Here is a 13020-nt window from a genome sequence, read left to right as displayed (position 1 = left end):
AAACAGCATGTAATGATTGAGAGATTTGTAGGAGAAATCTGTCCTGAATTTGTGTCCTTTCATTTGAAAAGCTTTGCACTAGCACTTCTCTGTATGGAGGTGCTCACCAAAGCTGTTAGACATCTTAAAAAGAAAAAGATGGAGAAGTGGAAAGTACACATAAAGGAACAGACAACAGCAGGATTTTAAAAACACCTACCTACAATAGAGCAAAACATAACAGCTTTCTGAAACTTTGTACTATTCCGTACCAAGTAAATAATAGGCTGTGAGAGGAGAGCTCTAAACATCAGAAGAAAGCAAGAGGAAATGTGATATTTAGATTTCTGAAAAATCATTTCTCCAAGGTAATGGCAGTGCCCAGAGGCAGCTCCCTGCCGCTGCCTTTGTGGAGACACTTACCTACACCACGAGGGTTAAACCACTGCAGAGGACTTGCCAGCTGCTCTGTGAGTCTGCACTTTGGCTGGCATTGCAGATGTCAAAGACCTAGAAAGAGGCCTAATCTGGGGTTGAAGGGAGGTGGACATGGCCTCTTCTGCACGTGCATGCTGAACATCCCAGGGCAGCACACATGGCACCACAGGTAGCTGGAGCTGCGTCTACCATCAGTCCTCAGGGCCCTGCTTGTTGGCTGCATACTAGAAAAAAAGAGAAGGAGCATGGTAGGATACAGTTCACACTTGTTCCTGTCCTGTCTTCCTCTGAAGCCACAGTGTGCCTTGTGATATGAATACATGTGTTGCCTTCCTTCTCAATTTTGTTTGCACAATGTCTGTGGCACTGCCATCGCATTTGCTTGCATACTCTGCTTGACCTGCCAACATGCTGTCTATATACAAGTCCACGCAAGACTCAACCACCATGGTGCACTGACTCTGCTAGAGACTGCCAGGATTCAACAAGCCAAGAGCTCTTGATGTCAACATGTGACATGCCTGGCTGCCCTTCTGTGCTGGCTGCATGCTTTATTTTGCAGTCTTTGAGGAAACAAACAGCAGTCTGGCCATGCATGGTCAAACCATGAGACTTCTTCCAGAAACTGATGCATAATGTGCTCTGCTTTCCTTTTATAGATGTCCAGAATGCATTCTGTCCAGAAGCAATTCTAAGACAATCTCTGATGCAGTATTTCTTCTTTTACTCAAATATTCTCCATAGCTTCTCTCATAACATATCCAGGTTTGTCAGTAACAAGTGCTTTTGGAATACAGTAATTTGTCAAATGGGAGTTTCATCCAAGGGATTACTTCATTTCCACTGATTTATTCTACTGGGCTAGAATAAATTGGCACAAAGATTCAGTTAGTATTGATTGTGACTGAGTCTGAATCAGTTACCTGAAGATAAATGACCTATTCAGCTATATCATCCAGAATTTGACCAACTATTGTGAATTATCAGATCATTTTTATTAGATTATGTCCATGAAGCAGGTTTTCTTATTATGTCAGTACAGCATACACACCAGTCTATACAACTGAATGATTTTTAAAGTGCTCTTCATGTCCAAATAATTGGAGTGTAAGCTTTCAGCATATAAAGAAGTACACATAATGTGAGAGATTTTTCAGTAATATTGCTATCTGTAACTGTTAAATTAAGCCTAATTGGCAGTGATGAATCATACTCAGCTGCTGTAAGAATGTAGATACTTGGTTACGACTAGATCACATCAAACCATTAGAAATTGTAGAGTATATTTACAAAGTCTGGTCTCTATCCAAGCTGCGTATCCTTCACACTGAGGCAAAGAGGAAGGCATGCTTGTTTCTTTTCTGCCTTAGCATCAGTTTTCCTTTTCTGGAAAGTAATTGCAAAAAGAGGTTCATGTTGCTGATTTCCTAGATCTTTTAAGTGTTTGATGATGAGGGCACTTTGCTGGAAAGTGAGAGTGGAGTTTAAAGAGGACCCAGACAATTTAGTAAACTCTATTTTTGGTAAACTCTCCAGCCACAGCTGTATAAAAAGCAATGTGTAAAATGGTTTACCATGGAAGGAGGCTTTTCCTCAGTTATTTACATTCATCAGAAGAGGATTCTGGTTTTTGAATTCTGAGCAAATCCACGCCTCTTCTTAAAGGGTTAAAACTCATGTCTGAGCTTCCATTGCCTTTCTCCAGTGCTCTCAGCAGCTCCTAATATTTTTATAAATTACTTTTCAGAAATGATAGCCAACTCCATCTGAATCTTGGGGAACTCCTAGCAGAGGACATGAAAGTGGTGAATAACTTGCTGATACGTGTACAAATTACAGCAGGGGTCTCAACAGATGGCCTCAGATTACCATGCACTGTCATGATCCAGTAAATGTAAAGCTCACAGCTTCTCCAGCCTGATTAGGAGAATATATTTTATGGAACAAAGTATTACTTAGAGCAAAACTATACCTAGTTTAACTGGCCCTTGAAAATTGTACAAATTCTCCCTGCATGGTTGCTATACATTCTTTCTACCTTTAATGCTTATCTCAAGTTTTTCAGCAGGTGTTTATTAATTCACTGTAAGTCAGCACAGCTGCTAAAAATTAAAGTATTTTTCCACATCATCCTTCTAATCCACTTGCATGTCTTTTGATGCTCAGTCTTTGCAGCTGGAGGAAAAAAATCTGAAGTTGAAATTTCACCTCTGCTCACACAGTAGTTTACTGCTCAGTGCTAAAAGTGTTTTCCCTGCCTTTCTTGTCTGAAGGATTGTAATCCCCTTTCAGAGATTCTTCTGGCCAAGAGTGTTTTATTACACTTGAAGGTGATGAGAGATATGGGGTAGGAGGCAGTTCTTCTGATGTTTCAGGATTATCTGAAAAATTAGAGAGGCTTAGTGCAACAGGTGCCATTAACACCTAATACGGGGGCAACAAAAGTGATCATAGATCAAAACATGTACTCGCTGCCACACAGCATCGGCTCCAGCCCAGCTGGAGAGAAAGCCCAAGGGTTTGCCTCTTAACTTGTAATGCTTTCCCATAGACAAATTCCCTATTTCTTGGATTTTATTCTGTATTGAGAATTTCATGTTCTTAATTGCATAAAACATTAATGTTTCACTTCAAATATGGAAATCTGATATCTAATGGATCTCTTTCCTGAAGTACCAAAGAGTGCCAATGCACAGCCTCCGTTACCTCATTGTATCAGCTTTGCCACTGTGCTGCTACCAATGACAGCGAAGACTTGGCCTTCTAGACTTTTTTCCTAGTGCTTTTCTAGTTTACTCTTTCCAGCTCTACAATAAATAAATAAAAATTAGGCTAGTAACTTAGTCAAATAGATGTACCATTTTATGTGTAACTCTTAACGGTGAAATTAAAGCATCACTTATACTGGTGTCCTTTTTCATGATTTTACATTACATATTTAGAGTATAAGCTCTTCTATCTACAGGGTGTCCTTTAGTCTATCAAGCTCTTTGCTTAGCATCATTGAGAAAGAAATAAGAGCCTAGAAAACCTGAGAAGACATACTTGGATGTTAATTTTTTTAAGTATCTTTGGGTAGACTGAATGTGTAATATACCTGTTCTTTTTGCATGAACTTTCTTCTTTGATATAGAAAAATCAGGGGTAGGTATGAGTTGACTTCCCTGTAGGAGCTGACTTTCCTCATGCAACAATTGTGAAATGCTTTTCAGCTGATACAAGAATAACACTGTTAGACACTTGGGTACAAAGAGTTTATTGCATGAGAAATCGACCTAATGGCACAAAATCTTTTAGTTTAAAGGTTTACTGGGAAAGCAATCTGATTGAAAATATTTTCAGATTGGGAAAGAGGAATTGTATTTTAATTAGGGCCTCAGACTTGAAAATCTATTACATAACCCCTTGATTAAAACTAATTCCAGTGTTAGAGGCACTCTCAGAGCAAAGTCAATTTTAAAAGTTTTTTTTAGACCAGTGTATACAGTAAATGCTAACTGCCAAGCTTTCCAGAATCATCTGAACATTCACAGAAAACTTGTGAAACTATTAAAAAAAATAATTCTGCATCTCTGAAAATACTGATTTGAGTGGATTTTCACAATGAAATTTCATGCATGCATAAAGCAATAGATATTTCGTGTAGGAGACCGCTTTTATTTCATTTGCATAATTGATGAAAACGAGGAACAGAATTAAACCCTATTGCTTACCTTGGGGTAGGTCCTTGGCTGTGATATAGATATTTAAAAAATACTTCTTTAAAATACAGTATTAAGAAGCACCTTCACACTCTGACTGAATTGTGTCACTTTGGAATGCCGTCTGCTAGATTTTTAAGTGAGAAATAAATTATGAGTTTAATGAAAGCAGTGGTGGAAAATAGCTCTGGCCTGCTTTGGAGGGAGGATTGAGATCTTCTCAAGGAAAATATGGGTAAATTTGTTCACAGGCGTAAGCCTCTGGAAGTGAGGGTTGTCTAGAGCTCCGCAAACACATGCTGCCTGTTCACAGCATTCTGCACAGAGATTTGCACTGTTGCTTATGTGAGTGAAGTGGAGAGGAAGGAGCTCTCAGCTCCTATCCATCCACACAGGATAGTTCTTATCTAACCCATGGTTCAACTACTGCCCTCCAACTCTAAAACTCAGTTGCACAAGAGCAAAGAGGCACAGCAGTTTTGGAGTGTGCAAGTTTTAAAAGGGGATATGAAATAGGTCCAACAGAGAGAATACAAAAAACCAATGTGTTCATGGGAAGAGCATGACTGGCTTGCATTTTTCATACCTGTAGTTCTTTCTGAAGGCTATAAAAATGCAGAATGGTTGTACAATTAAACTTGAAACAGCTGAGTGACTAGATAGATGTAATTTAACTGTGAATAGATGTAATTAATAGATGTATAGATAGATATTTGTATTGATAGATGTAATTTAACAGTGGTGGGATGAGTGTTTAACACACAAGTGGTTAATTCATATTGCTGGTAGAAGTGTCAGTACAAACAAGACGAATGCTTCTTTTTGCACTCTGAGCAAAGACCACACATTTTTTGCCTTTCCCTTTCTCCAAGGCCAGTTGTGTGTGTATTTCTAGAGCTTGCTTCAAATGCTGGGGCAGTTTTCAAAATGCCACTGTTATATCATGTTCACTGAGCTGAGATAACTGCTCAGTTATAAACCCTGATGAAATAACCTACAAATCTTCTGGAAAAGCAAAATGTCCACAGATAAGAGAGTTGTGGCGTATGTGCTTAGGGAATAAGTGAAGGACATTCAACCTATCAAGGCTCTTCCATTTAAAAAAAAAAAAAAAAAAAAAAAGGCTGGGGGAGAAAAGGAAGTGTTACATGAGGAATGCTGAAGCAGTACTGAAGCAGTTCTGCCCAGGAACAAATGGGATCTGCCCATGTTAGATGATACAACAATTTAATAATACCTGCACTCGCCTTTCTTATTTATTTATTGGCATGCTATCTCCTTCTGTTGAAACTCCTTCTTTTTCTAACAAGATGCTGTGAAACCAGAGCATACTTGCCCTGATCCTGGGGTCATTGATGTCTGTGGTAAAGCTCCCTTTTAAGCCAGTGGTGGGGGACAAGGCCCTCCTTTCTGCTCCAAGGCCAGCTGGGACTTTGTAAGGCAATGCTTACATGGAAAACATCAAGTAAATGTTAAGCCCCCCAGAGTAGGATCTTCCTCTGTCCAGTTCCTAAAGGAGCTTTGAAGATGCTCATATTTTCTCTTATTTAAGCTCTGTATCTTTCTCTTTGCTGTACTTTTAATCAACAACTGAATCTATGCAGCAGGCTGCTTTGGTCATAAAGCTGTACACTGTGGCTCTGTTTGGTTTCCCTCTTACTAATGTTTTCCTTTCAGTTATGCATTCAAAGGGAACGGGTATGTCTGCCTGCAAATTTCTTGTGAATCGAACCCCTTTACAATCCTGGCTCTTACCAGGCTGCCAACCTGTATGTTAGAAATGCTCAGAAAATCCAACATTGTGTAATGCAAACATTTGTAGCAAAGCCATGCAAACTTCTCGTAATGAAAACTCACACCAGGGAATGGTGATCTGGTTAGCAATCTTAACACAAAAATGCATTGCCAAAATGATACCAGATCTTTTTTTAGTGTGTTTTCTCTCACTAGCCACATTATTTTCTATTTTTCCTTTTTACCTCCTTTTGGACACCAATGGCTTTTAGCTTTGGACCTCTACACGGGTGGTGTCCTGGAGGCTCACTGAACTGAGTCTTTTCTTTACTGGCTTGTATGTGCAAGTTCAGAAAGCAACTTGCTTTCTCAGCTTCTTAGGAAATAGACTGTATGTGCATTTGAGCGTCAGAATATTGTCTTTATTTTTAGAATTCATTGCTTCATTTTAAATAGGAAAGGGGAGCACATTCAACACACTACAGCACTGGAAGTTTGCAGCACCTTTTCAGAAACTGCCTGTTTTCCTTTTTCTGCCATTGCCTATTGAGTAATACTCAAAAAGTTCATGAGAAACTTCAGAAAAAATAGTCATTATTGCAGTTCTGTTGATGCCTTAGATGTGATTCTAACAATAGTTTAATACTGATACAATCCAAATGATCTTAAAGGTGTTATTCATCATTATGGTACTATCCTACTTGAAGAATGACAAATTTCAAGTCAAAAATGTTGGCGATTTTATTGCAAAACTAAACATGTCTGATCCATTTTTTGTCAGATTCTACCTGAACAGTATTTTCTCAGTCCTAATGTGTATCCATGTCATCTCTCTTTTTATATGTAGGAGAAGTTTCTTAAGTTTCAAGTTTTAAGCAATTTGTGATCAAGTTCCACACAAAGTAACTTCTTCCTATGCAGTGTCTGGCACCCACCCACGCAGATATATTATTAAAGGGAAAGGAGAGGGAGAAGTACAAAAAATGTTACATTTAAAATGAGAACTCTGAATTGCACAACAGCTGAGGCAAGTCACTTGTGACTGGAAGTGGGTAACTGTTCAGAGCATGCAATGTTGTCAGCTATGCCCTGTCTTCAGAATAAAGTTTTGTACCATACCATATTCATGAAAACTATTGGAAATGTCATCTTTAAATAGGGATATATGTATTTTCCTTATGTTTTTCCTTTTCATACCTGCAGTACACACTTGTCCAGGGGATCTATCAAAGAGAACCAGTGGTGGGAACAAGAGTGACGAATCAGCTCAGCAATAATCCCTCTGAATAAAGGTTTCCAAAGGCAGTCCAGATCATGTTATTTCTAGTCATCTCATCATTCTAGTTTTAGGTCTTACTTGTTTTTAATTCTAAAAATGAAAAATATTATCTTCATAACAGGTAACTAAGAATCTGACAAAATTGTTTGTCAGCTATTCACATTTTGTAATAAAAAGGAAAATGAAAAAGAAGAATAGAAGAAAATGAAAAAGAAAAAAAAAGAAAGGAAAAAATGAAGAAGCAAAAGAAAGAAGAATAGAAGAAAGAGAAAAAGAAAACAAAACAAAAAAAAAAAAAAAAGAAGCAAAAGAAAAAAAAAAAGAAAAAAGAAAAGGAAAGGAAAAAAAAAAAAAAAAAAAACATTTAAATATATCTCTGAGTCACAGACTATGTAGCTTGGCAGGTTTCCCATGGTATGATCCAGGATTCCTTGGCAAATGTTTCTTGGCTTTAGCTTTTTTAGTTTCTTCACCGTCACCTTGTTGCTCTTATTATACACACAGGCATACAAACTCCTAAACTTAATTACTACAACTTGTCCAACTTCAGAAATTCCCTGTGCCACTTTCATGTGCTGCTGCTATAATCTTTCCCCTTGTATTTTTCTTTCCACTATGTCAAATTACAGTGGTCTTTCTTTTACCAGCTTCCACAGCTTGCCTCTCTAATGCCTTCAAAGCAGCAGCTACCTGTTTTGAAATTGCTGCTCTTCTTCCTGGCACTTGTTGCTGCCTTTTCAGCATTACTTGTCCAAAAAAAAAAGTTATACCTCTCCCATCCATGGTGCTCTTTTGATTTTAGGGTGTTCTTTTATGACTTCATTTGGTATATCTGGACTGTTAATATAGAGACTTTTCACCATGAATATTGTACGTTTTCAAGTCAGTAATCAAGAGATTATCCTTCTTCTTTTTCTGTGGTCACAAGGAAGGTGATCGGATTCCCAGCTGCTGTTTTCACCACTCTGAGCTAATGGACTAGACAAAATCCAGATAGGTATTTTGGAAGCTATTTCTTACTTATCTAGTTCTTACATATCTAGCCTTGGAGGCAATTGTATTGGCAAGAGTAGAATTGCCATAATAGTTCTGTAATGTTTTGGTTAGAAAAATAATTTCTTGACTGCTCTTTTCCCCTCCTCAATGCTGTTTTTCTTTACATGAGCTTTCTCCCACATATCCATTTTATTGTATTTTAATCACTCAGTATCAGAAATTGAAAAACAGTTTCCAATCAGAATTTCACTAATTGATTCAAAATGTCAGCCACTGACAAGAAACCTGCTGAACTATTTTCCTGTGCCTCAATGCATGTATTCTTACAGTTAAATTTTTAAATTTTTTGCTTGTGGCTGCACTACAGCGTAGGCTAGAGCAGCATTTATCAACACCTTTAGTTCCAATTCCTATGAAAATTCTAACTTTTCTTACACTAAGTTACAGACTGTCTTTGCTTTGTGGACCACAGGCTGAAAGTAAAGCCTAGAAGTAATGTGGTCAGTTTACAGTTAAACCTCATTTATCTCTGGGGTGTCATTGCATTGTCATTGTATACAATACTTTTAGAATTGCTTTGGCATGTTAGCAGAGTTGCACTAAGGAGAATTTTTTCACAGAGACTTGCTTAGCAAATGTTTATATCTCAGTTTTTACTGAGTAGCACAGACATGAAACACAGTGTCTATAAAATAAAGTACTCAACCTTTCAGGCACCCATCTCCAGTTCAGATAGACGGAATAATCAGTGAAGGTGAAAATCAGCATGAAAAAACATGAACTGAGTATATTCATTTGGACAAGAGAAAAGAGCATAAAGTTGGTGAATGGTGAAATCTAATTTGTTCAGCTAAATATAAGTATGAGAGCCTTTCAGCCAAAGGATTAGTGGTGTAAGTCCTTCTAAACTGTAAGCAGATGCTAACATGTTGAGGATTTGTGAGGTTTTACATTGCAACCTTATGTCATGATCCGTACTTTTATTTTTGTGTTATCACAGAATCACAGAGTAGTTGAGGTTGGAAGGGACCTCTTGGAGGCCATCTGGCCCAAGCCTCTGCTCAAGCAGGGAAACCTAGAGCAGGGTGCCCAGGCCAATGTCCAGGTGGCTTTTGAAGATCTCCAGTGAGGAATACTCCACAGCCTCTTTGAGCAACCCATGCCAGGGTTTCGTATTCTACACAGTAAAGACGTTCTTCCTGATGTTCAGGGTGAACCTCTTGTGTTTCAGCTTGTGTCCATTGCCTCTTGTCCTGTTGCTGGACACCATGAAAAACGCCTGGCTCTGTCCTCTTTACACCCTCCCTTCAGGTATTTGTGTACATTGGTGAGATCCCTCTGAGCCTCCTCTTCTCCAGGCTGAAGAGTCCCAGCTCTCCCAGCCTTTCCTCATAAGAGAGGTGCTCCAGCCCCTCCATCATCTTTGTGACCCTCCTCTGGACTCTCTCCAGTACTTCCTTGTCTCTCTTGGACTGTGATATAAAAAGGTAGATTTATCCTCTGAAAACAGTCATAATGCAGACTCATAGTTAATATCAATTTCATTGTGTAGGTGCATGTTCTTTCTATACCTTGGGATCTTGTTCCATTATAGCTCCTAGCTTGCAGAGATACATGCTCATGGACTCATTTATTTTATCAGGATAGGATAATATGATGTCTCCAACTCATCTTCACATCTCTAGGCTAAGGGCACTCTGGTCCCAGATTAGAAATGAAAAGTTTTTTCCTCCAGTCAGTGGACAGCTTCTTTTGAGAAGCACTGGATAAAGGTCTAGCTCCAAGGAGCTAGAGCAGGACTGGTCAAATAAGACAGACACCTGTAGATGCCCTGAAACATTTCCCTCTCCACTTCTCCTCCCCCTACCCCATCTCCACCCCTGCCCCCCCCCCCAAAAAAAAAAAAAAAAAAAAAAAAAACAGAAATCAGCAACCAACAAAAATAAAAAGTATGGGATCAAGACAGCCTTTGAGACTTCTTGAGCTAATAGGGAAATTAAATCCGCTTTTTGGTGCAGCATAATTTTTTTCTGTCCCATATTCTTCCATGTTCAGTTGTGTTTTTTGTAATAGCAATGGTGTTGGAGCCCTGGATTTTGAAGTAAGCAAAGTCAGAGAAGGTTAAGAGGATCAAGGAACCACGCAGAAGCCAAGTGTATTCCCATGTATAACCCTTTCCTCCACTGGAAATGAAAATATCCCTCTTTCCTGAGATGCGCATACACAGACTTTAGGAGTTTGTTGAAGTCAGAGGACAAACACAGCTTCTGTCACAGGAGACAGAGCTAGGTCCATGCCTTTCTCTAGTAATAAAGAAGGAATTCTACAAAATCAATCTTTCAGAGTGTAACCAGTCTTACACAGATTATCATCACAGAGAGGAGAATATATCCCCAAGTAAGGACTTCTGGATTCAGCTTGCATAAATAAACCTCAGGGAGTGAGTGGGTGAGTGAGTCAAGTGAAAGACACAAAGAACAAAGGTGAGATTTTACATTTCTGTGGCTGCTGGGTGTGCTCCCAGTTCACTGGTACTAGGAGAGCTACCATCCACCTTTGAGAGTAGCATTAAAAAATTATCAGCTTGAGGTAGAACTTCCCATACATGGTGTACTGGACTTGCAGTGCTGGCAACTCATTAGTAAAGACTAACTAGCGCCAAAATGTGAGATGAGCTCTTCATACAGCTGCTGATTAAGTGGATCTACTTCCCCAATCATCCGTCCAATATTCCAATTGAACTGCCAGCCAAAATTCATGAGGCAAATTTCATTACATTAGTGGTGCCTAGCCTAGAGTTGGCATTCTGCTGTAGTCATGATGGTGGGATGGATAGGAGACTGAAAGATGAATTAATAATGTTTCATTATGATGAAATATCAAAGTATGTTGGAAGGTCACCTTGTGTTGTATAATTACATATTCAAAAGAATTTAAATTCTTTCTTCAGCCCTCAGTGAATCTGAGACAGCAGCAGCGATGGGAAAAACCTCTCTTAAAAATCCCAAGAATCATACTTGTTTTGGCATGACACTGCCTAAGGTGATTTGCGAACAAAGCTGACTTTGCCAAGCTTTCACATTAACACAAGGTTCAGCATACATTTTAAAACACTAAATCTGCTTTCCTTTTGCATGGATAGGATTATTTGATTGTGTATTTTTGTTAGCTTAAAGGGCCTCAATATTCTAATGCTACAGCTGAAATGAATTTCTCAGAGTAAAGAAGAATGTATATTCATAATTTTAAGAAGTCATTCAAAAAACTTTTAAGGTTGTCATATTGTCTGACTTTGGAAGATAAAGATAGTATCTGCTGCCACAAACAATACCTGGATTATAGCTACTGACCATCCTGAAAATCAGGCTCAAAACTGACAGTAGAAGTAGAAGCTTATATCTGAAAAGTTTCTTTTTCCTTTTTTTTTTTTTTTTTTTTTTTTGTAGAAATCAGTATTGCCAAGTACCTTGAAGCTTATAAAGTACAGAAGCCTCTAAGTATGAGCTGAAACAGTCTTGTCAAAGAGGCTGCTGTTAGTAAATATCGTGAATATCTGAAAAGCAGTGCCAGCCATTATTTATCATTTATTCAGAGTCATAATAAATAAAGCCCTTGAACAGGCTACCACATTTTAGCCCATCAGTTTAAACTGGTGTCATATGGTTTCAAATTGGTCTTGATGAAATTGTCCTCGCAGTGTCCCTGCCCAAAGCAGCTTGCAGTGTAAGTTGATAGGACGTGACCTGGATGGCAGGTATGAAGGCAAAATGCATGTTTAGTTCATCAGCATGTATTCCAGTTATTGCTTTGCTCTTTTTCTTGGTGGCACAGATTTCTGCAGGCATTATTATGTCTAAGAACTGTCACTGTTCACTGGGTCTGCTTGGTATATTTGGTGTTGAGCCACAGATGAGCAGTGACATGGAGCTCTACTGTCCATGTGAGAGTTGCAAGATGTATGACAACCATTTCTCATAATTAATGCATGGTTGGCAACAGGAGACCAAATCATACAGCTGCTCCTGCATGCAGGCAATGAGAGACGATGGACCATATCTGAGTACTTCTTGTTGTCCCAGTGTAGATGGGAGAGGTCTTCTCTTGTAAAGGGTAAGATCTCTGGTTATCGCAACCTTTAAGGACCTTTATCAGAAAGAAGAAAAGGAGTATGCAGAGAGAGGCAGGAGAATTAACCTTTCTTCAGAATCAAAGCCTGAGAGTGAAAACATGGGCATGTGCATGGTCTGTCAAGTCCTCCTGCCTCCATTGACTAGTTTGGGAAACCGTAACCATAATCTACAGCTTGCGCTGTACTCCAGAAGAGACGTGTAGCCTGACTACTAGTTGACCCAAGTTAATATTTCAGTTTGCAGCATGTCTGGATTGCATTTCTTGGAGTAATCTACCGTGTATGACCAACCACATCTTGTTGAATGAAAATGGTACACAGCATCAGGGGCCTGTGCTTCACAGGTGTCCTTAGTCTTGACTGGATCCTTAATCAGCCACCAGTAATCTGCTGGAATCTCTTGGGAGGTTAGACATAAAATTGCACTGTTCATCACACCTTACTGTACTCCAGGCAAAGAAAGCAGTATAGCCATGTAGCCATGCAAATCTGAATTTCATATTTTAGGCACTATGGGGTGATTGTATTTTGTAAAGATATTTTAAGTTGCACTTTGAGAAGAAGACGTGTACCGCTCTCTGAAAGCATTTTTAGTCACTGTGTTTTCTGAACACTTTTGGAGATTCCACCTATTAATTTGTGTCTTTCCTGAATATATCTTTATTTATGCAGCAGAAGTATTCCTCTCCTTCAAGGTAAATTCTGTATTGTTTCACACTCCATTCTTTACAGACCTTCATAATTGCATTGTCATTTATTTGACC

At 38.8% G+C, this 13020-nt stretch overlaps 1 protein-coding gene across 2 annotated transcripts in view; it reads left to right on the top strand.

The window, feature by feature from the left end:
- Positions 1-13020, top strand: part of CDK6 (cyclin dependent kinase 6) — a 142297-nt gene that overhangs the window by 108331 nt on the left and 20946 nt on the right. The gene's annotated exons all lie outside the window — the stretch shown is intronic.

This window comes from Aythya marila, assembly GCF_965140915.1.
Source record: "Aythya marila genome assembly, chromosome: 2".
Classification (NCBI taxonomy): domain Eukaryota; kingdom Metazoa; phylum Chordata; class Aves; order Anseriformes; family Anatidae; genus Aythya; species Aythya marila.
Note: the sequence above shows the minus strand (reverse complement) of the source record. Positions and strands in the feature narration are given on the sequence as shown.